This window comes from Mus pahari, chromosome 2, assembly GCF_900095145.1.
Source record: "Mus pahari chromosome 2, PAHARI_EIJ_v1.1, whole genome shotgun sequence".
NCBI classification, from domain to species: domain Eukaryota; kingdom Metazoa; phylum Chordata; class Mammalia; order Rodentia; family Muridae; genus Mus; species Mus pahari.
The window spans coordinates 65,490,019-65,514,766 of record NC_034591.1 but is presented as its reverse complement, the minus strand read 5'-3'; the positions used below and the strand labels follow the sequence as shown (position 1 = coordinate 65,514,766).

Below are 24,748 nucleotides of genomic sequence, written 5' to 3'. Positions count from 1 at the left end.
TATTTTGTTAAAATAAACAAAATAATAACTGTTGGATACACCAAAGTCCTCCTGAGATTGCTTTTGAGATCAGAAGCTGTTTTAATTGTATCGATTCTCTAGGGCTGCAATAACAACTTACCAGGAGATTGATGGCTTACAGCAACAGAAATTACTAGAAATTACTTCTCCAGTCTTTTTTTTTTTTTTTTTTTTTTTTTTTTTTTTTTTTGAGACAGGGTTTCTCTGTGTAGCTCTGGCTGTTCTGGAACTCACTTTGTAGACCAGGCTGGCCTCGAACTCAGAAATCTGCCTGCCTCTGCCTCCCAAGTGCTGGAATTAAAGGCATGCGCCACCACTGCCTGGCTACTTCTCCAGTCTTGAATCTGGAAACCTGAGTGACCAAGAGGGCCTTTTTCTCTCTGGAGGCTCTAAATGGACAATTCTTCTAGAGTATAAGAACCTTTCCTGACTTCCTCTGCCTTGTGGCAGCATAATTTCAACTCCTCCTTCTAGTCCTTCATATTGGTCACTGACATGCTGCTGTCTTCTCTGCATCTCAAATCTCCCTCTCCTTCTCTCTTTAAAGAGACCAGCTACCGAATTTAGGACAGATTTTATGTTGAAACTATCTCAGGCTGCCACCACTGGCTTAATAAATCACCAGGGGGCCAGAGTTAGAATTTTGACCCATTTTTTGAGAAGACTATAACTGAAGCAGATACCTATTGTGGCATTTTCAGATGAGGCCTTCATCTTCTCTTGACACTAGAGTTGAAGAAAGTGTGAACACGTAGAAAGAAGTTTCTGATCCATCTGGGTTGTAACAGAAGCCATGTAGTTCTACAGTAGAGAACAACCACTACTCATGTGCTAATGAGATAAGCTAAAACTTTCACTATCCTGTCAGCAGCACTACTACCAGGCAAGGATTTATAACATTGAATAGGTACAGACCTGAAGGCTGGTATTCAGGAGACCCTTACATTTATGTCCCAAGAAACAGACTTCAACTGGCAATGCTCAGGTTTTGTTGAAAGTGAATCTCTCTCTGAGGTTGAGTTCATGCACTTACCAAACTAGATAGGAGTAAAATGAGGATCCCAAAGGAGGGATATAGAGTGAGGTAGATAGAAGTATTTATGAGAGTCCCTCAGAAACCCAAATGTGGCAGTATTCCAAAGGAGAAGAAATAATTGAAAAGCAGACACGAAGGGAGAAGAACAGTCATTAAAAAGTTGAATTCTGTAGAATTACAAGGATATTTTCACAATACTCATGGTATTTTTAGATAGCTTCTTTCATAGACCCTAACATAAAATGCCATCACAGAAAAGTACAAGTGAGCAATAGCCTTTTTTTTTCTTTCTATGAGATCCTGCCCATAGGAAAAGAAAAGATTTAGCCAACAGTAGGAATTTGTTCCACCTAGATATAAATGCAAATCACTTTTTAAAAAAGTTATTTAAAGAAATCTAACCAAGCTCAAAAGCAATATAACATACTCAGTTCAAATTTAGTTCATGAGGCTTTGGCCAGCAAATTGTTATTCCTGCTCATCTTCTTCTTCATGACTTGTGTCTTACGCTGACCTCCACTTCTTGCTCACCTCTATAGCTAGAATAATCCTTATCTTCTCAGATGAAGTTCCAGATATTTATCCGGGGCATTCAGTTTACTTTACCTCCTTCTCTGCATGGTCAACAACACATATCCCTTGCCCTGAAGTGTCCATTTTATAATCTGCCAATAAGAAGCCTGGGTTGAGAAATTTAATGTGGAAAAGAGGTACATGCACTAGAGTGGTGTGCTGATATGCAAGGTTAGGGCCAGACAAGGTTTTAAATATCCTCTAGAAGTTCACTGATGAATGTCATGTGGTGGGGTTTTCACTGAAATCTTTGGGGACAGAAGTTATGTCCAATTCCCTAGCACAGTCCTTATACAAATCTGTCCTTGTACCAGAAATTGTCTGGCACAGTTCCATGTCCAGAGTGAGTAAGTGACTTGCTTACTTGGCTTAATTACTGGACCAAGCTGAGGGTCCTTATCTCCTAATCATCATGTAAGCATTACTTTCTAAACATACCATCTTTTCTGAACTTGTACCCTAGTATTCTTGCATTATATTTATGATTCCAGTAATGGTAATTACTTTTTAAAAATACAATAAACAAGTTAAGTATCACTTAGTAAACTGACTCACTGCAGGTTTTATCACCTGAAACTTTTATAGTTCTTAAAAGAATTCATTAAGAATTGCTTACTCATAAAAGTTTATTAAACTTAATCATATATAAGGATATATATGCATGTATATATATATATATATATGTGTGTGTGTGTGTATAAGAATATATATATATATATATATACATGTATATATGTATATATATATATGTAAGAATATATATGAATATATTGGTTAAAATATTTTTGAGGCTTATTATTTAGAGTTCTTTGAAGAACTTTTTTTGACTCAGTCATTAATGGTTTTTGTTTGTTTGTTTGTTTGTTGTTTTCTTGTTTTATTTTTAGCTCTGATCATACAATATAAGGTGGGTAGATAATCTCTCCTATAGCTCTCATTACCTAATCCCACTCTTTGGAGATAAAGTTTAAATACAAGCTTCAACATGACTAATTGAATAAGAGGGTGACATTTCTCATACCATTTATTAAGTAACTGAAGTGCTTGGTGCTGTGTTCTTGAGAAACCTGGCAATGGCATACAATAGATCTCTTTTTTTCTCCAATGTTAGATGTGTGATTCACTATTTTGCCTGACTTATTTTAAAATAACTTCTTCCTAAGCAAAATAAGATTAATTTGTTATCATCCCTGTGGTTTTCTTGCTAACACTGGCATCACCTGTACACGAGGACATCACCATCATGACTGTCCTGGAGATAAAAGTGGCTCTAAGATGCCAATGTCAGTAAGAGACAACCCATCTTCAGAATTATTACAATATGATGAAAGTACAAGCCAAATTCATTAAAGCCTATAATTTGGTGCTTTGGTAGGATTTATGTAGGTAGTATATGCTATATAGAGCTATATACCATAGCTGTATTACCCAGCCCAGGACTATATGTATTTTAAAACATGGTTTGTGGCATTTATAATGTTTTTAGTGTCCCAGTATAGATATTTCCTTAATCTGAACTTATAAATTATGACTTTATAAGGTTAGATTGAATTATTCAGTTTGTTGTTGATTTTTTTCTTTCTATTTTTAAAATTATTTTATTAGCTATTTTCTTCATTTTCATTTGAATGTGCCCTATACCCTCCCCCCACCCTGCTCCCCTGCCCACTCACTCCTACTTCTTGGCCCTGGCGTTCCCCTGTATGGGACATATAAAGTTTGCAAGACCAAGGGGCCTCTCTTCCCAGTGATGGCCGATTAGGCCATCTTCTGCTACATATGCAGCTAGAGACAGGAGCTCTGGGGGTACTGATTAGTTCATATTGTTGTTCCACCTATAGGGTTGCAGACCCCTTCAGTTCCTTGGGTAATTTCTCTAGTTCCTCCATTGGTGTCTCTGTGTTCTATCCTATAGATGACTGTGGGCATCCACTTCTATATTTGCCAGGCACTTGTTGATTTTTAAGGGTTAATTTAATGCCCAACACACATAGTTTGATCCATCCTTGCTCTCAGCAGGCACTTGCTATCTTCATATCAGAGGCAGAGTTAAGTCTAGAGAGATGACATAGTCACCTACTTAGGAGGAATTCTTCTACCTGCCTGAGGATTTGAAGATTCCTGTGTTATTTATGTATGAAGAGCCAGGTTTGGATAATAAAATTAGTAAAAACTACTTTTCAGCTTTGGGGAAATAAGGCACAGACAGTAATTTACTTAAGGGAATATGTTCTCCATTTCTTCTGTGTTTTGTTTTTTAAAATAAGCTTTTCAATAACTGGTACCTGCTCTCTGAACATTTGGCTGAGGAGAAAACACAGCCTAGCAGCCAACAGGAACTTGCTAATATGCGATAATGTGGTAGGAAAGGAAATAACATAGAAAGAGCGTGGCGCCTGGCAGATGTGTTTCCATCTGTTGCTTAAACTTACTTTTTCTTCCCTCCAACCATTACATGGTCTGTCCAGGGCCTGGAAAATGGTAGGCTATCATTGAATCCTGTTTCTTGCTCACTCTGAGGTTAGAACAGGGACACTGGGTTGAAATGATTGCTCCTTTACAGCTTGTTCACAGTTCTGAAGGTGGGTTCACTGACAGAATGTTTGTGTCACTACCGATTTTGTATGTATTAGGAGGTAGGAATTACGAGGATGCTAGTGAGCATTTGAAAGAGACCTGTGGAGTCCTCTTTGCTATGTGAAGATATAAGTAGTAGGTGTGTACACCTATAGAACAGAAAACTGTTCCTTACTAGGGGATCTGCCAAAACCTTAATTCCCCTACTTCTCAGCTTCTAGAACTGGGGGAACATAATTTTGCTATCTATAAACCACCTTGTTCATGTTCTTTTGTTAAAGCAGTCTGAACAGACAAAAGTGGTGGTGCTTCAGGTCTTCCATAATCTTAAATCCATGGGTTTGTCTAAGTGTGGGACTGAGGAAATGAATCTGGATTAGAATTGGTACCTAGCACTCTGAGGTTGCTATGAAGATATTTTTCTGGATTGAAATGACTTCAGGATGACGTGAGAGTAAATAGGGGCAAGGAGCAGTTGTGAGGTGTCTAGAAACATTCTGCGTGATTCATTATAGCCCTGTGTGTGGTCCTGGTGACACTCTATTTCACAGAAAATAATGGCAAGACTTTCCCACCAGCTCTGCTTGTCCCATAAGCATTGAGGCAGGTGTTCTGGAGTGCACTACAACCATCATAAGTTGCTATAAACTATAACTGTGTAAAGCCTCTGAGATTTACTGAAAACAACCATTTACTCCTCACTGGCTTAGTCCTGGAAGGTCACAATGTGGCCATGTTGACCGTAGGTTTTTTCCTAGTGATGCGGTTGAGCTCTGTTTCTACATCTCTTCCCTAGAGTCCTATGACTTTGATCAATTTCCTTAATTAACACTCTTAGTTTCACCATTTGTAACATGGGACAATGATCTGTCTCACAGGGAGTCAGTCCATGAGGATGGAGAGAGATATGTATATGAGGTGCCTGGCACAGAGTGTACACTAAATAAAGAAGCTACAATTAATACTGACAGAGATGACATTTTAAGAGTTCTAATGCTGCATCGTTAGCTCATCTGTCTTATTGACACCTAATCAGGAGCACTTCTAAAGTGTGAGTCCTTATTTATGACCCAGTAATTCAATTGTCTACTTCAGTTCATTTTCTTTAACCAAACTGAAACTCGCTTCCGTGGCATGATTGATTTTGCCAGAGTGAGTTTGCATCTCCCACATAGGACCTCCATCTGCTGCTCAACCCCATCTGTTCTTGCCTCCAGCTGATCCAATTTCATAACCAGTTGGTAGAGAGCCATCTGAAAAAAAAAAATACTCCATCACGTTCTGATGTCCTGAAGAAACCTCGAGAAATATTCAGCATAAAGATGTCGGTCATTTGGAGATACTAAAGCCTCAGCAAATTATTTCAAGAGAACTGGGAACATGCCATATGGTGATGATACTGTGTGAATTAGACCAGACTGAAGTCGTATGACAGTAAAACCCTGTGCCTAGTCATGTGTTGAGCACAGCACCAACTCTACAAGGCAGAGCTGAGAGCCCTGAGTGCCCCAATGATGATTCCTTTCATTTTGTTGGATACACTTATTATTTTTACATTAAAAATTATAATTTTACATGAAAATTATATTTTTGAATTAAAATTATAATTTTACATTAAAGTTATAATTTACATTAAAATTATGTTTTTACATTAAAAATTATAATTGACATTAAAATGATAGTTTGGATGACTAGAGAGGCTGGGACATTTAACATTTTAATTATATTCTCACAGCATATGCTCTGGATGTATTCACAGGAGCTGGTCCATTTATGAGGAGAGGGCAGCCTTTCTCTGTGGTGTAGCCCAGAGCCACAGCAGCAGCAAGCATCACCCCAAGTTGGTTGCCAGTTGCTTATTACCTGACAGATGTTGTGAGATGCAGTTTGCTTTATCATCTTCATGTATTTTATCAAATTAAGATACCATTTATTGTATGATGCCCCATCATTTTATATGGTAGTTCCTATTTTATTGATGAGAGAATTAAAATAATTTTCAATGAAGTTACCAAGTCCTACCCAGCCAGAAAACAAGGCAGCTTTTATTTAACATTTATTATTATTATTTTCTGGTCTTTTGTAAAACCAGTATTAATTTTTGGCTTTAATATTCTAGGTCTGCAGTGAATGTGATTCTATAGGAAGTAGATTAAAGCCATAGAATGATCTTTTACACTTTATTAGTTATTTTTCTCATTGCTGTGAGCAAAATATCCAAGAAGCAGCAACTCAAATAGAGAAGTGTTTATCCTGACTTACAGTTCTAAGGGATACAGTTGATTATGATGGTGGTTATACTCTATCTGCAGCCAAGAAGCAGGAGAGATTGTGAAGCAGGGAAGTTCTTTGAAGCCTCAAGACCCTCCCATGGTGGTCTACCTCCTGCAGTGACCCACAGATTTTCTAAGCAGCATCACCACCCGGGGACTAATTGTTCAGCATAAAAGCTTCGGGAAACATTTCACATTTAACTGCACACCTAAATCACCGACATACACCTAGTGCTGTTATAAGGAAACAAACTTCCATATCTTAAATAAAGTGCAATACATTCACCCAGTCATTCTTTCACTCACTCCTTTACTCTCATTCAAGTTTCCTTCCTCATTTAACGGTGATCTAAGCCAATGATTTTCCCCCTCCTCTTGTATAGGTCACATGTCCTGAAAGTACAGCTCACATCAAAACCATAAGAGTCAGGACAAAAGCTTTCTTTATTTTCTTCTCTTGCTCCCTTATTCTTTCTTTCTCTCTTTCCTCCTTCCCTTCCCTCCTCCTTCCTCTCTCTCTCTCTCTCTCTCTCTCTCTCTCTCTCTCTCTCTCTCTCTCTCATTTCTCTTTATTCTTGTTTCTCCTCCTCCTTGGTTAAAAAGTTTATATCTGTTGATTAACATTACCAAGGGGTGTTGTTTGAAGTCTGAGTGGGATCTCTAATTAAACTTTTGAAAAGGGACATCAAATGGTTAAAAAAAAATCATCAAGTTAGAACCTGCCGTGTCTGTGGATCATGTACATATCACCTGTTATGCACATTTAGTTTCAACTTTCCTGGCCTATATTAAAATTTAAGTGGAAACAATGATTGCAGTCAACTAAGCTACAGGAAATGCTTAAGTCAAAATAATATCATCTAGAATGTGAAATGTCTGTGATCGTTCTTACTAAAGAATCAGCATTTTCATCTCTTAGTTCTGGAACAAGATGGGACTATGGAATTACAAAGCTTAAATCACCATAGAATTAGATAGAATTTCTTCAATTACTATTTCAGAATCAAGAAAAACATCTAATTAATTCTGTTATAGTTCTATCAAGATACTTCTTAGTTTTCTTGTTATAGGTATTTCTCTAAATCTTCATGTTTCTGGACTATTGAGGAACTCATTGCAGTCAGTAACACTTTGTTGGCCCCAAGCTCTCTTTCTATGTGATTCTACTACTCTTCTGGAGGACAGTGGATGTCAAAATGGCCACCACAAGGCTCCTTCAAAACATTTTAAAGTGTATACGTGCATGTATGAGTTTATGTCAGATATATGCAACTTCAGGAGGCGAGAAGACGGCATCAAATCCCCTGGAGCTGGAGTTAAAGGTGGTTTGTGAGCTGTGCTATGTGGGTACTGGGAACTGTACTTAAGTTCTCTGAAAGAGCAGCAAGTGTTCTTCACTACGGACCCATCTCTCCGGGCTCAACCTCCCCCGTACCACCTTCAGAACTCTCCTCAATATAATCATTCTAGAAAATGGTTGTTGTTCATGTTCTCAGGGTACTCCCTACCTTCACTAGTCGTTGAGTTTCTAAATTTCTTCTGATCTGTATATCTTCTACTGGTTTATGAACAAAGTATAGAGCACATCATGTCTGTGTTTGCATTTAATATATGTTTTTAATCACTTCTTATATCCCTCCAAAATGTTCTAGTTTTCTATAATATTCATTTTAAATTTTAAGATAAATTAAAGCACAGCATTATTATAATACAGAATTTTTTCTGGTTAATGATAATTCTAGTTTCTCCACACAAAACATAGTTTTGAAATACTAAATTACTATATTTACAGCATTATTTAAAACTTTCTTAAGCTTTCTCAACTACATTATGTCATGAATTAAAGTATTGGATGCAATTACAATATCAAACAAGTCCCCTCTCACTTGCATGGAAGGACTTGTCTCAATAAATTCTTCGGTCAATATTCCATTAACAACCAACTCAACACTACTGGGAACACTCAATGAAACCCTGCTGAGGAAACTGTAACTGAATAAACTCATGGAGACAGATACAAAAATTATTTCCTTTTTCAAGTTTCACTTAACAATAGGGCACATGAAATTGAGGAAAGAATTATGTTTGTTTTAAAGGAGAAAGTAAAAATATCTAATGCTTATAATTTAATTCTCTTGATAAACAAAAACAGATAAATATTAGTTACATAAATTATTATGTTCATTTATTTCTAGTGCTTCCTATTAATATGAAGCCCCAAATTTAAAGAAAAAGAAGAAAGGAAGTAAGAAGGGGCTTTTATTGATATAAGATTTTAAGACAACTCTTCCAAATATATTTATATAACCTTTTCTCTTTCAACTGGGAGTGTTTGCTGTGTTTGGTAAGGACAAGAGTGTAGTAAGGTTGAGGTGTTTTTTCTCTTTGTTAGAGTGGAGTTCAGCATACCAAGATTTATCTCCATCCCTCCCCTCTGAATAGGATACCATCTATAATAACTGTCACTATCCAGGTAATAACGTTATGGGGATAACCCAGCATTTTCTGACTGGTGTTGATGTCCATATAATAAGATGGAATTCATGCCTTGTACTATAAAGCGAGTCAAAAGTCTGCGGCTGGGGAAGTCTTAGGCCCATATTGGGAGGCTAAAGGTATTCTATATGTGATATATATTATGTGCATATATATTATTCTAAAATATTTTTAAAAGAGGAAGCATATCATTCTGACTGAAAGCACAGCTGAAATTCATCAAACAGTAGTCCAAAGGAGATCCAAAGGAACTTTCTGTGGGTTCTCTTTGGAGGCATATACATATAAATTTTCCTTCTTATATGAAATTTAATAGTGGGTACAGAATTTATATTGTCTTACTTGACTGACAAGTGGGGCTGAAGGAAGGACAAAATTTGAGTGCTTTAAATCCCCCTACCCTCAACCACAATCACAAGCACACCCATCATAGGCTTGAATGTGTTATCGAAGCTCAGAAGATGTTTAGAACTTCTACATTATAGCTGAGCCAAAAAATCGGGTATATAGGTCCTTATCATACAGAGTTGCGCCCATATTTTCTACTGGAAGATAATGATAAAGCAAGGAATTTTACTTTCTGTGATAGTTTAATCTGAATAGAAGCTTAAAAATTCTGGGACTTTGAAAGGCATTATTTCAGTATATGCAATAAAAGAAAGACGACACAGTAAAGCCACCAAAGGATTTAGCAAGCTCCTCAAAGTGAATTTGTGCTAAATGAAATCTTGAGACATGAAACGTACAGTATTGGCACACAGACTCTCTGGGTACTGAATGAAAGGCTTGCTGGTTTATGTAGATAAGCCATCCCCATACACCTTCTGAATACCTTCATCTTACTGGGACAACCCGGCGAGCCTCTCTCCTGCCAGGGAATTGGTGAAATATCTTTCTTTTATTGAATGCTTTCATTTTCTTTTTAAGTATAACAATTGTTGGATTTTAGAGATTAATACACAACTCGTGAAATAAGTGGAAGAAAACTTTCCTACTTCTCCCTGTTTTGTGGGAGTTTTTGGTTATGCCAGTATTTTCTTTGTTTGAAGCCATTCGCCTACGTGCACACTCGATAGTCTCAATGATTTTTCTGCCCTTGCTTGCAAGTAATTGGTATTGATTTTTTCAGGTTACTTCTAATGTGTTTAGTTCCTGAAAGAAATTTAACTGTACCTCACTCATGCTCTAGTCATTGTAAGAAAATAATATTTATAACTAGAATAAATAGCATTGTTATCCAGCTTTCTTAGGCAAAAATCAGGAGTGTTATATTTCTTTGGGGCATGGGGGTTTCCTAACCGAAGGTTTGGGGACGCGTGTTTAAGCGCTCCATTATTTCAGTTCAATGTGCTGATATATGAAGTGTGGTGGTTAGTGGTTAATACTCCTTATTCCATAGGAGCAAACAGCTTAGGCATCTCATTTAAGAACAAGGCCCCAGGGAGCACCAAGGAATAAGTTTCCCTCCTAAATCAGCACACTCAACTGGCTCAGTCATTAACAACATTGGCATTAATAGCTTTCAGCAGTAGGGCGCCTGTTGGCAATGACCAGGTTTCCTGCCACTGTGACTGCAGAGCTGAAGCCTCCATCACAGAGGCAAAGAGCCCAGGATGACAAGAGAAGCAAAATGAAGTGAATGGAGTGAGGGGAAAAGAGGCACAATTCACATATGTGTATGTGTATACCTATATGTATGTGTGGCATAATTTCCATATTACATATATTTTATGTCTCCTATTGATAATCATTATACACACACACACACACACACACACACACACACACACATATATATATATATATATATATATATATATATATATATATATATATATCCCATATATATATATGTCCTATTGCTATATATATATATATATATATATATATATATATATATATATATCCCATATATATATATGTCCTATTGCTAATCATTAATTTTGAACTTTGAAGCATTCAGTTTCCTGTTGGTGGAGGGGTTTAAATAATCAGGTTTCTTGTAGCAGTATTTATCAGTCATAAACAGCTAATAAAGCTGTTAAGTAGGGTAGATAAAGAAACAATAGGTACTGTCATAGCATCCATTAGTGCAAAACCATTTAGTAGGCTGACTGAATGCACAGCACAACACACAAAAAATATATGTAGTAGTCAGATAAAACTTTTCAGTGGGAACAAGGTAAGCTTCAGTATAGAGTCAGAGTTCACTCAAAGGATTTTTATCATCGAGACTATGAGCACCTTATTCAAAAGCCACATTTCTTGTAAGCATTACATATCTGCTAAATGGACATATGGGTGTGCCCTTTTGGTCAGACACAGCCAATAATTCTATGTTTTTATTTCTATAAAACTCTTGAAAAAGCTATTTTTTTTTCTGTTTCTTTATTTCTCATTCTGTCTCTTTGTCCCCCTTCCTCTCTCTGTACATGTGTGCATGTGTGTGTGTGTATATATGTATGTGCATGTGCACACATGTGCATGTGTGTGTTTGTGCGTGGAGTGTGTGTGTAGGGGGTTGTGTTTGAGTGTAGGGTATGTATATGTGTATGTGGGGGGTTATGTATATGTGTTCATGCACATGTGAATTGCACACATGCACTGTAGGGAGAATACTTCATGTTTCAGAGAATGCATTCACTCTCCATCACAGTCTAACTTTTGTATTAATCACCATTTAGGAATTACATACCATAAAAGACATGGATCTCTGGTAGTGGCTGATGCACCGTTCTCTGTCTTCAGCTGGATCAGCTGGATCAGCTGGGAGCTTTCTGTAGTTTTCAAACACTCCCTTCTGGTTTTATATAACACAAGTCTAGCTTTTCCTCCTTTCTCAAACTCAACCTTTCTTAGTTTATTTTCCCCAAAGAAAATGAATGTTTGCTCAACCTCACACCATATTAGAATATTAATTTAACATCATTTAAATTAATACAAAAGTTGGAGGTTATAAAAATGAAATAAAGCAAGGGATGATATCTTTGTGATATTAGTAAGTAGAAAATATTTTATTCAGACATTACTGTGAAAGGACCAATGCTCCCCAAAAAGTTTATTAGATTTAATAGGATTTAAAACATCTCTCAGTTAAAATATAGCACCAAGAAATTACAGACACACCACCACTTGCTATTCAAATATATATATTCATCAAAGACTTACATTTAAAATTGTCTATAGCCATGCCACGTTGAAGGAATGTGCATTCAGATTCAAGTATGAATCTAAGATTTGAATGCAAGATTTGGGTTAAAGTTCTTATATAAATCAGCAACTACATTTTGAAAAGAAGTGACTTCAATAGACATTCAAAAAAAAAGGATTGGCAACAGTCACCAAACGTACTAAAGTCACCCCGGCAATGCCAAATAAAACAAATACTGGTACACAACCACTAGAGTGAATAAAACAGAAACTCACCAACAAAAATTTGAGGTTAATTAAAATTTAACCACATGACCTGGTAATGCTACTCCTAGGTGAAATTTTAGGAAAAATGTTGATCCACAGAAAGGATTTAAAAAACTGTTCATAGCAATTTTAATTAAAAAAAAATTCCAAATTTTTAGGGTTATGCATCTCGTAGGACGTAAGAACAAGAACAATGGTCAGAAATGTCCACAGAGTGGAAAGCCAATCTTTAGAAATATTTTCTGTACTGTTATGAAATTCTCAAATGAGTAAAACTAGTCTAGTCAGATCAGTCATTGTCTCTGATTGCAAGGCAGACATAGCCTCGGAAAGGGTCTTAGAGAATTCTCTAGGTTGACAGGAGTGTTCCACTATCATGGCAGGACTGTGGGACACAGATGTATGCTCTTGTCAAGACTTGCCTAACCACATGCTTACATAAACATTATGTTTCAATAAAAAATTAAAAAATACAATCAAACTTGTTAAGGTCCAAAGCAACAGTGTAACTAAAACCTACATGAAAGGCAATGGGGATGAAAATGTGGGCACAGAAGTTATTAGTAAGAAGACGCCAGGAAAGGTAGGTCACAATAAGGCAGATTGATGACATTGATGGTGGCTGGTGGGAAGAATAATATTGGGAGGATGCGTGCATGCACAGGGCTTGCATTTTGAACATGGCCTTTTCCCAGTGCTGTTCAGTTTACTGCAGAGTTTGAAGAGTCCCATTTATATGAGACCCCTCATATGTTTCCACATTGTACCACTACTGAGGTTTGCCCCTTCCTTGCTATCCTTCTATGATTAAAATTCCATGATGCACTTCAAGCTGAATTCCTTTCTTTCCTAGACACTAAAAAGCTTTTGCCCAAAGCTAGATTACCTACAAACAAAATTGCACCCTAGAACCAAGTGAAACATAATGATCGACATGGGTCCACCGAATTCAATGTCTCTAGAACCAATCCTCTTGATATCACATGTATGGACTCTGCCTTGACCAGTGTTATTTTATTATCAAGCCATCTTTTCTTCCTTCCCTTTCTCTGAGCACAAAAATTATAACATAAATAAGAAAATGACAGTCTCTTAAGAATATAACATTTGCTCTCATTTAGCCTTTCAGCAGTTTTGTTAATTGCTTTTAAAAAAAAAGCTGGAAAATGAAATTTAATAAAGGAGAGGGATTAAAATTAAACACAGGAAAAATTGTACACATGCCTTAGAATTAGCATTGCTAAGTCTTAAGCAGGAAAGGGCAAGGATAAAAACAGTATTGCATCTTTTACAGAAAATGCAAATGAGTCTCTGACAGTGGCTTTGTCTGCTTCCAAATACTGCTGTCTCTGCACCTTAGGTATCCTGCTCCAAGCATACCCAAGAAGCATAGGCAGGAATACTGACTGTGCCTGGCTTCTATCACTTTGGATCCATTAAAGCAGTTCTCTAGTACTAATCGCTGTGTCTCTCTCTAAGGCAAAGCAAATGTGATCAGTTATTTCTCCTGCTTTCTTGCTAGTACATGATTAGCTTCTGTAAAACCCAGGATAGGGTAAAATTATATACAAATGATATTAGCAAAATAACGTGTTCATGCTCAAAGGCTCTCCATTAATGGAAATTTCAAAAAGTAAGGAGCCTTATCTATTATCATAGACTCCTAGTTACAGAACCTCAAGGAAATAGACAAATCCTTTTTACCAAGACTATTAGAATCCATGCAATGTCCTAGGACAAAATTTAATGGGACTGGAAAACCAGCTCATCTCAACACACAGTTACCACACACAATAGTACTATTCCTCCTCAGTGAGATACATCAATACTTTCAGAGGAGAAGGTTTCATGGGAATAAGGAGTTTGAAAACACGTTAAGTGAAAAGAAATCCTATAGCTACCAATTGCATAAAGTGAGGGAGATGGGGTGATGGATTTCTCAAAAAATGCATCACTTAGGTTCAACAATTTCTAAGGTTTTAGTAAATTTGCTTTGTTTTCTTCCTTTGCTACTTTTTAAAAGGTGAATCTTAGCAATGTGTACTCTGAGATCCACTGAAAGCACAGAGATTTTCCCCAACATCATAACAATAGCCTATCACCTATGTATTAGCAACAATGTATTAGCACCTATGTATTAGCAACATCATAGCAATAGCCTCTCACCTATGTATTAGCAACAATGGCTATGTAGCAAGTTCATAGTGAACTTTTCTAATTCTCTCATAAATATTTTGTAGTTCATGTGTTCACATTAAGAATCCAATACTGCTCACAGACCTTATGAAGCTTACCAAGAAGGAATATCAAAGTGTGGATGCTTCAACCCTACTTAGGGGAAACAAAATAATTACAGGATGAAGAGGAAGGGAGAGACCTGGGAGGGAAAGAGAGGAGGGGAAGGGAAAAGAGGAGGCAGGGTCAGATATAGGAAGAGACCAGAGAGAAGTCCAGAGGGTCAGGAAAATGAATAGGTATAAGTAGCAGTGGGGGATGGGGATCAGGGGTAGGGGGACCACAAGAAAGTCCCAAATGCCAGGGAATCGAGGATTCACTGTCCAACAGGGATGGGACATTAGCCAAATTACCCAACAAAGGTGAGATAAAATATGTAGAGGCTACCTCTAGTAGATTGGGATGGCCACCAGTTCAGGAATGATGTCACCCACACATCTTAAAAATTTTAACCAGTATTGCTCCTGTCTAAAGGAAATGCAGGCAGAAAAAAAAAAAATGGAGCAGTGACTGGGTCATTCAGAGACTGACTCACCTTGGGATCCATCCATCCCACCTGCAGACTCCAAACCCAGACACTATAGAGGCTCTACTAGGACCTGACTAATACAGATGCAGATACAGCCAACCAATGGACTGAGCCTGGAGACCCCTATGGAAGAGTTAGGGCAAGGACTGAAGGAGCTGAAGGAGATTGCAACACATAGGAAGAACAATATCAACCAGATCCCCCCACCCCCAGAGCTTCCAGGGACCAAACCACCAACCATAGTATACATGGATGAGTTCATGGCTCCAGCTACATATGTAGCAGAGGATGGCCTTATCTGACATGAATGGGAGGGGAGGCCCTTGGTCCTGTGGAGACTTGATACCCCAGGGTAGGGGGATGCTAGAGCAGTGAGCCAGGAATGGGTAGGTAGGTGGAGAAGCACCCTCTTAGAGGCAAAGGGGAGGGGAATGGGATGAGGAGTGCAAAGGAAAGACCAGGAAGGGAGACATTTGAAATGTAAATAAATAAAATAAACAGTAAACAGATACAAAAAGAACCCAATACTATATCTGTTTAGCCTCCAAGAGTTTGTTGTTCTTTAATGTTATGCTCATGCTTGTCTTGCATCAGATATGATTAACTTAGCAGAAACTTTGAATTAACTTAGACAATGTCCTTCATTTTTGTTTTATCTGTTTATTTCTCAGTTGTTCAATTTAACTCTTTCACTTCTCTTCTATTTTTTTTTTTTTTTTTGATAGCTGGGAGTTAATAATATAGGCTTCATTAAGATCAGATTCAACATTCAACAGCCATTCTCTGTAAACATTGTGATATGCATTGTGTTACATTGTATCAGGTAGAAAAACTATGCCATGGTTTCCTATATTTAGTAATATAGGAATAATTTAGTAATAATTACCCCTCTGTCTTATGTTTCTCTTTACTATGATAAAATGCTCTGAAAGATGAAACATAAGGGAGAGATGGGTTTTTTTGGTTCACAATTTGTGCCTTTGTGCCAAAATGCTATAACTACCTTGCTTTGATGTTATTTCATATAATAGACTATTTTTATTCTTTTGTTGTTGCTGTTGTTGTTGTTGTTTTGTTTTTGTTTTTTTTTCGAGACAGGGTTTCTCTATGTAGTCCTGGCTGTTCTGGAACTCACTTTGTAGACCAGGCCGGCCTCGAACTCAGAAATCTGCCTGCCTCTACCTCCCAAGTGCTGGGATTAAAGGCATGTGCCACCACCTCCCAGTTGACTATTTTTATTCTTATGCAAATAGTTCAGACTTGCAATCTTGATCTGGCAGTATGTTTTGGAATACCTCCTGCTTGAAAATGAGTGTCTCCATGCATTTTCCATAGTCATTAGTATCCTGGCGACATGTAAAAGTGCTATACTTAATTAAATTGAACTAAAAACAATTTGAAAATTGTATTTTTGTATGCACCTGCTTGTACAACAACGTATTTGTGGAGGTCAGATGACAACTTGGGGGAACCAGTTCTTTAATACTACCTTATGAGTTCCTAGGACCAAACTCAAGACTTTAGATTTAGCACTAAGTCCCTCGACTCACTGAGGCATCTTGCTTCCCCCACTAAAATTGTATAATACAGGTCTCTTTGGTTTCACAGTCAATAGGTTACATATTATGAAAGTTTTAAAGGGAAAGGCAAACACTTTCGTAAATTAAATGATGTGCTGTTTAAGGTGTTTCCAAAGAGAAAGGAATCAGGAATAAATAGTAAATTAAGTTGATTGAATTGTTTTGTAGAGAGGGATGAAAGATGAAAGAGGAGTGGAGAAGGGGTGGGAAGGAGGGGGAAGAGAGGGAGGGAGTGAAGGAGGGAGGGAAAGACAGGGAGAGAATTTATTTGAGCCATTTTGATGGAGATAAATATTTAGCAAGGTTCAGAATTGTTGTCAGAAAAGACCAGAAAAGCCATTAAAACAATTTCATGAATGGTAAAAGTTATGTAAGTTAGCCTTCTAGATGATGAGTTAATGAGATGTAACTAATGTAAATTTTGTGTATTGTTTTATTTTTCCTTCTGCTGGAGTTTTCCTGTGTGGCTCCCACACTTACTATCAAGGTCCTGGGAAAAGGGAGGAACCAGGATGCTGTGTTGCCGCATATTCCTTGGAAAATTGGGGAGAACTGTAATATCAAAGTCACATTTTAAAAAGTAATTAACTTAAATCCCTTTTGGGAAAGTCAAGAAAAAAAAAAAAAGGCCAAGTGACTCAAAATAAAAATTATCTTGAGGGGAACATTTCAGAAGTGCCAGGCAGTAAATGTTAGCCATTGTTCTCCAAGACTTTGTCCTTCCAGCTTGTGACTTTTTAGTCACAAGGCGCTGCACCATCACATTGCCCAAACAATTTGCATCACAAAGGAGTTATAATATTCTTTTAAAATGAAGAGAGAGGGTGAATTAATAAGAACTATTATTGTACCAGATTCCTTCAATCTCAACGGAATGGCCAAACGCTAGCTGGGAAAATTACTTCAGACTTCTTAACTGCTATAATTGAAGTGAGATTTTCTTCCTTGCTTGCATGTGCAGAATACAAATATTTTAATTGTAGCAGTTCAATAAAGGGCATTGTTGGGTTGTTATTATACCAGATTGATGTTGGGAGTTAAAAGAGGGAGGTGGGGGTGTGGGTTACTTGGGTGATCAGTATTTAGTGGGAAGCTTGGGGAACCCTTGTCCAATTCCTTTTTCTCTTAGAATGAATTGGTTTCTTGGATGCAGAAGATAACCCTATTTGCTGCTCCTGGCACACTGCTAAAACTATTAGGGACCATATTTAAAAATCTAGCTACCTTCTAGCTCAGCTACTTTTCTTAATATTCACACATGTGGCTTTGGAGAGATGTGACCATTTTCTCCTTAAATGGCTGTCCTGTTCTTAATGATCCTAACTGTATGCTATTCCACATAGGTGTTAGGAGGATGGAGCAACTACTTCAAGGAAGCTTCAAGTTTGTTTGTTTGATTTTTTTTTTCAATTTTTCTGGCCAGATGAGCATTAAGAGTTGAGTGGACCAAGGGCCCTTGGTCTTGCAAAGATTATATGCCCCAGTACAGGAGAATGCCAGGGCCAGGAAGCAGGAGTGGTTGAGTTGGGGAGCAGGGCAGGGGGAGGGTATAGGGGACTTTCTTTTGGGATAGCATTTGAAATATAAATGAAGAAAATATCTAATTAAAAATTGTTTAAAATAAGAGTTGAGTGGAGTTATTTTATTACTGCAAAACTCAAATTAACCCTCCTCAGTGCATGATAAAATAGTAAAAGTCAGGAATTCATTTTCTACATAAACTGAATTTGTTTTCCCAAATTAATATGATAGGACATTTTTATCATAACAATGGAAAACTGCATGTTCCTCTTTTTGTTTGTTTGTTTCATTTCTCCTTCTCACTGTAGGAGCCAGTGGGATAGCCCCTTCTCTAAGCAACCAGATCTCACAATCCAAAGAAATCAGGTCATGCTCCAATGTATCACTGTTTCTGTCTCTGTCTCTGTCTGTCTGTCTGTCTGTCGGTCTGTCTGTCTGTCTGTCTCTGTCTGTCTCTCTGTCTCTCTGTCTCTCTGTCTCTCTGTCTCTCTCTGTCTCTCTCTGTCTCTCTCTCTCTCTCTCTCTCTCTCTCTCTCTCTCTCTCTCTCTCTCTCTCTCTCTCTGTGTGTGTGTGTGTGTGTGTGTATGTGTGTGCCTCCCTCCTTCCCTCTGGAACAGAGAGTTAAAAAGTTCTTTTGTACTGTGGCCTTACAGCTATTTAACTATAGCTCTACTATGGTCGTTGTTATATAGGCTAATCACATAGTACTATAATTCTGGCCATCCCCTCAGTGTACATAAAAGCTAGGTGCTTACCTTTGTTCAGATCTTTCTGAAGGCTCTTTTCTAGGCCCTCTCTTTTCTACAGCCATCATTCTGTTCATGTCAGTTGTTTCTCTTACTTAGAAGATGCCCCTTCTAATGGAGACTCTCTTTAGGTTTAGAAGGAATTCCTCATTCTATCTGTAAGGTCTTGTCATGCTGTCTTTGATATAATGTACTGTTTCTTTGTAATGCCTTCCCACCCAAAAGGTCCATCATGGCTCTCATGGCTGCACTGCCCTCTCTCCAAACAAAGTTCATTTCAAAGAGTAATTTCACATCAGCTCCTTTCCCAAACGAATTGATGCCCAACTGGTTTTCAACAACTGTCACATAATTTCATTGTTCTTATATTCTGATTCTTTACTATATCCCATATGCATTTTCCTTCACATTACCCCTTGATATATATGTTTCGTGTTTTGGGTGTGCACCTTTAAATTTTTCTATTTTGATACCAAAGGGTAACTTCATTCATGGGGACAAGTGTGACTTTACTTTCAGAGAAAAGTGACTTACAGATAAATCTCTGTTACTTATATCTAGTTTCAATGTTCTTTTTAAAATATTCATTCTTTAAAAAGAGCATACATACTGTTGTAAGCAGGCATTTATTCTTTAGAGCTAATGGCATACCAGCCCTGTGAAAACTGACTTGAGCAGAGACACTCAGTTTTGTTTTGTTTTGTTTTTTGTATATATATATATATATATATATATATATGTAAATTTATTTACTTTTCAAATGTTACCCCCTTTCCTGGTTTCCCCTCTGAAACCCTATCCTATCCCCCCCCCCTCCTGCTTACCAACCCACCCACTCCTGCTTTCCTGTCCTGGCATTGAGCCTTGTCAGGACCAAAGACCTCTCCTCCCATTTATGTCCAACAAGGCCATCCCCTGCTACATATGCAGCTTGAGGCATGGGTCCCACCATGTTTTAGTGACTTGACTACAATGCTGCAGAGAGGCAGGACAGGAGGCTGATGGCTGTACAGAAGACTGAGAGAACGCTTGTCTGGAATGGGGTGCTCCTTGTGCTATCTGCTCATCTTCCCTTTAATTTACAGCTTTCTTTTTCCACTTTTGCAAGTTCTCTGTTGCTTCCAGGATGCCCTATGCTTCTTCCCAACAGAAGGATATCAGTATAATAGATAGACCTTTAAAAAGTTAAATGTCATCTTTGCAAACTGAATACTTAATGCTTTTTGCTATAATTTAAAAATTTCCTTTTAACATACTTTATACTTTATTGTCATGGTATCCACTCTGAGGTTATGCTTAGTAGTTATGAATGGGCTTTTTCTGTTTACTTGCTCATATGGAGTGTGGGCAGTACTCAATAAGTATGCATTGAACGAATGAGAAAAATAATCTAGAAAAAATGTTTTACATTAAAGATTCTGAGATGCATACAGATATAATCAGAAATGACTGGATTTGGATGGAAATTCAAGTACATCATTTAATAATTGAAGAGACTAACTGGACATATCAAAGGACAACGAAGCTGTCCTCAAAGTCCTGTCTCCCAAATGGTTTAAGCATATTTGAAAATCATACATTTATTTATTATATGATATTTAATGAGTTTAATTTTCTTCAATGCGACACTTCAGTTGTCACTTGATTTCTACGGTGTCCTCCTGGGCCAAATGCGAGGCATAATTTCAGGGCTGCTGATGCAGAAGAGAGATGAAAGCCCAGATAAACAGGAAACATTTGGTGGCATCTTTTTAAAGAAACTGTTCTTAAAAAAATACCACAGTGCAAATTGATTTGAAAACAAAATAGAAACAACTATGAGCAAATACCATCATTCTCAAGCCCCTTAATCCCACTCGGGATGTGTACTCATAAACAAATGCTTAGTAGACAACATTGCTAATCAATGGCTAGTGTTACCCTGCCTGTGGTATACAGTATCTGTGTAATGATGGACAGGGGTTGCTGGTGGCTGGTTCATTAGTAGATGGGAACTGCTGTCATTTTTGGAGATTTATGTAGGTAGACTATTCAATCAGTCACATATTGCTTTCAAATAAAATAGAAACAAAATTGTACATTTTAACCTTACAAGATGATAAAAATGCATTTAAAATTATGACAATCAAAATACTATTTCAGATGAGTTTTGATTTGTGCAATCTCTTTCATTTACTGTTTCAAAGTTGGGAAGGTGCCCAGGTCAGTATGAAGGCACGGTGTCTTTGATGTTTGCTCACTGTAGGAGGATGAGGGCTGACAAGGAGAAGATCATTCACTTGCCATCAGATACCATTCACATTGCTATGCAGGAACTGCCAATACTTATTCTGATGCACAGCTTTAGTAGAGAATCTTAGTTAGGAAATTATATTTTTTCCTTATCTAAACTCTACACAAAGGGAATAGACTATTCTTTTTGAATGCCAATGAAATAAAAATGAACAGTACATATTCCTGTCCATAGTAAATCAGCAATTATGGATTAAACCCTAGAACCTAAAAAAGGCTGCCCCGAACTCATCCCAAATAAGACTATTTCCATGTAAGAAAAAAAAAAAAAAAAAAAGAAAAGAAAAAAGAAACCCCTGCCTATGTAGTGGGCCTTTCGGTGTTCTATTTCAGTTCATTCTGAATAACCTCTGTATGAGACATACATTATCATTCCTCCATCATTCTATCATGGAAGCTAATAGGACAGCAAGTTTCCATGATCATAGTTCCTAAGTCCAAGTTCACACCATCCTGTCTTCCCCAAGACAACTGAGACCTGTGATGCAACAAAATGGCATGATTTGAGTATGCCACTTGATAAGATTATATTCAGTTCTAGTACAGTGTGTGTGTGTGTGTGTGTGTGTGTGTGTGTGTGTGTGTGTTGTACACATGTTTAAGGGTCTCTGAGTGCATGTGGTCATGTGCAGGCCCCTATAGGTGACAGTTGATATCAAGCAGTTTCCTGCCTTCCTTAGTCACTTTTCACTTTATTTTCTGAGATTGACCTCTCATCGAACCTGGAGCTCATTATTTCAGCTAGACCAGATGGCAAGCACATCCCAAACTACTTCCTGTCTCTACCGTCACTATAGCATCAGATCGATGCCACCAAGCTCAGCTTTTAAATGGGGGCTGAGGATCTGAGAGCTAATACCGAGCACTGCACCACTGAGACATCTCTTCAGCTCCTGAGTTGAAAGTTGGTGAATACCATGCTGGAGGAGCTACAGTTTGCAAGCGACCTCCCTGGAGATGGCCCACCATCTTGCTCGGCTAAAATGGGTGTGCTTTGAAAAGGCATGGCCCCAGAGAATTCATCACAGGTTTGCTTCTTGGTACTGATGTGCTTTCTCATGTTTGTCTTTGCCATACTCCTCATTTATTTGGCTTGGTGTGAGTGGACACGGGGAAACCCTCACTGCCTATAGATTGATGTGAATACTTCTTGGGTGATAGACCATTCTGTTGGTCATGTTTCCTGAAGATCAACATGAGGATGAACATTCTTGAGACAATACTGCTTATATGAATTCATGATCTGATGCAATTCCTAATTTGATTTAAGTAGCTTTAGGAAGTTAGCTGGATTTCCATAATCTGGGGAAGTTGGGGTAGTTGATGGAAAGTTTAAAGTAGAGATCAAGACTAGAATGTGGCCCTTCCTCATAGAACAGCAAGAGGTGCATAAAATAGTACAGTGAGCTTATGAAAGCACATAATTGTATGTGCTTACAGGCACATAATTGTAGCAGCAAGAATATTTGGCCTGGGACAAATTATGTTCAAAGAAAATATTTGTTCTACATTGGGCCTGAGTTCCTTGGTCTTGTGATCTAGGGATATGATATTTGGTTTTGGTATGTACCATGAAATAGAAAGTTTATGAATAAAGAATAAACAATTCTACTATGAGTATAAGAATAGATGATTAGCCAATCTAGCAGATCGAGATGTCAAAAATAACATGTATGACCGATGATCTTTTCCTTAGTAAATATAGATTGTTTTCAGCCAAGAATAGGGAGAAACTTCGTACTATATATAGACTTGGCCTGCTTAAACTTTGTCAATCTATGACAAAATATTGTTGTTTTTTGGGTTATAGTGAGATTGTGGAAAGAAAGATAGATGAGAACTGTTTAGTTAGATATGTTTCAAAAAAGAAATACATAATCAATAATCTTGTTTTAATTTCCTCTTGTGTAATGATTAATATTTGTTTTTGAAGAATATGTTTTTGTGGTGATTGTTTAACTTGTGGCTATGAGGTAATTTTCTTTCTAAAGAGGAAAAACTTGGTATTAAGGGGTATAAAAAGGGATTAAGAGAAAAAAATAAAATCTAGAGTCTGCCTTTGCTTCAACAATTCTGTGTGTGTACATATGTGTTTGATTTTCTCCCTTTTCTTTTCTGTAACGGCTGTCTACCATAGGTTGCTACCTGAAACAATTCCTGTTACCTCCACTTAGTACTGACCCTAGTCATAGCTTTCAACTGATCCCAACTGCCAATGCTACACCTCGCTGCCTACCTCAGTTTACCTAGTGGTGTCAAAGCTGGTCTTTGACAGTAAGTTTTCTCTAAAGATTTTCCTACATTTATTTATTTCAGACAAAAAAAAAAAAAAAAAAAGCCCCGAGCTTAGAAGCACTTGGCATTTGTCACATGGAAAATGTTTTCCAATATCCTCAGTTACTGTCTTTAAGTGTGAATTGAACAAGTGTTGAGTCACTTCAAATGAATCATTTGCTTAATTACAATTACAAATATCCACTGAGACAAGGACACCAGCTTCTAGGGTGACACTGTAGCAAGTCAGAGCTAACATCTTGAATCAAAAGTCCAATCTGTATGAGCTGACAACTCCCCTCCCCTAACATCTCAGCACTCCACATGGGAGTGAAGAATGGAGTCTGCGTGCACCAGAGCAAAAGCAGAAAGGCTCTTGCCTATGGTCAACAATTTTCAAGCAACAGAGAACAAATAGGTCCTGTCTTTGCAATGTAGATTTTCTCATTAGTGAACCATATTGCATCTCATTCTCTATACAGATTGGAGCACGACGTTGCCAGAATACAATATAGAGCAAAATTAAATCTGCTAGCTGTGGAGACAATAAGTAAGGGAGACTTCAGATAAAGACAAAGGCAAAAGAAGAAAAGTGAAAGCCACAGAAACTCTGCTCCGAGGGTTAGGGCAGGTGCAGCAGATTCTCAGGTAGGGGAAACAGGAAAGGTGAAGGGAATTGGGAGCTGAAATGACACTGACCCGGCACGGAGGAGAGTTCAAATCCATTCTGCAGAGAGTACTTAGATAATTATCTGTCCACAACTGATATGTATTTGGAAGAAAATTCCTCTTATTTTATCATTGAGAAAGTCAACATTAATGCCTGTCATTGCACCTGATGTGAACACACATTCCTAATGAATTGTATTTTTGTTTGCTTGTTTAAATTTTAGTGTGGGCAAGCTGCAAGATAGCAAGGAAAGATGATCACCAAGACATACTAGCATTTGATGCACATTGGAAAGAAAGGAGATGATTAATTCAACCTGAAATACACTTTGTCAATCAAGAGAGATGAGTCCCAGCTGGGCTTGGTGGCTCACGCCTTTAACCCCAGCACTCAGGAGGCAAAGGCAGGCTGATTTCTGAGTTCGAGGCCAGCCTGGTCTACAAAGTGAGTTCCAGGACAGCCAGGGCTATACAGAGAAACCCTGTCTCAACCCCCACCCGAGAAAAA

General features: G+C 37.7%; 1 protein-coding gene across 1 annotated transcript in view; it reads right to left on the bottom strand.

The window, feature by feature from the left end:
- Cntnap2 (contactin associated protein like 2) overlaps positions 1 to 24,748 on the bottom strand; it is a 2,102,194-nt gene that overhangs the window by 558,493 nt on the left and 1,518,953 nt on the right. The gene's annotated exons all lie outside the window — the stretch shown is intronic.